Raw genomic sequence first — 1,052 nt, forward strand, 5'->3', positions numbered from 1 at the left:
TAGATCAGTCATATAATTCAATGATGTGTTCACAGAAATTATCCAGTGTCTTTGGAATGAAGTCCTTAACATTGTATCAAAAGAAAGAGCTCAAAAAGAAAAAAATAATTTATAGAATTTAAAACTTAAAATTTAAGCCCATAACAAAGTTATTCTAAAATAGATACCTAAAAACATGAAAAGTATTTTAAACAGTTTAAAACTAAGAAATTTGGATTTAAAATCTGAATAGATTCTAGTATAGTACTGGGTGATTATAATGAAAATTGCCTGATAGGATCATGTATTTAAATGCTTATTCAACATAGAATGAAATTGTTTTAGAAGGATTGGGAAATGTGGTCTTTTGAGTGAGTTGTGTCCCTAAGAGGTGGGTTTTGGGTTTCAATGACTCATTCACTTTAGGACCTGTGGTGCTTGTTATATGTCCGCTGCTTGTCTATCCGGGTATAAATCTCTAATCTACTGTTCTAGTGTCATGGACTAAGCCTCTAAAATTGTAATAAAGCCTTCATCAAATGTTTTATTTTATAAAAGTTGCCTTGGTGATGATGTACAACAAAGAAATAGAGCAGTAATAAAGAGAATCAGTTCATTTAAATATATAAATAAAAATATTCCAGAGGGTATCCATTATAGATGAAATCCTATTTATAAGATTGCTTTCAGAATCATTTGCTAGGCTGAGAAATAAGTTACTATAAAACACACAAGAAATACACAGATTAATTTAATACTATAGTATATATTTGATATATATTTTATTTTATTTTCCATGTCTTGGTGCTTTATCTGCATTTGAGCATATGTGCTGTGTTCACTCCTGAGACTTAAGAATGTCTGAAGAGGATGTAGGATCCTCTGGATCTGGAGTTATGAGAGGCTGTGAGCCAACAAGTGGTATTTGGCACATAGACTTGGATCCTCTATAAGAGCAATAAGTACTCTTCACTGCTGAGCTGAAGGCGAATTTAATTAATCCAGGCCAGTGGGTACAAGAAGACAATTTTAATATAAAAGCACACTCACACACCCGGAGTTCAGCGATCCAC

Source organism: Microtus ochrogaster, unplaced genomic scaffold, assembly GCF_000317375.1.
Source record: "Microtus ochrogaster isolate Prairie Vole_2 unplaced genomic scaffold, MicOch1.0 UNK95, whole genome shotgun sequence".
NCBI lineage: Eukaryota > Metazoa > Chordata > Mammalia > Rodentia > Cricetidae > Microtus > Microtus ochrogaster.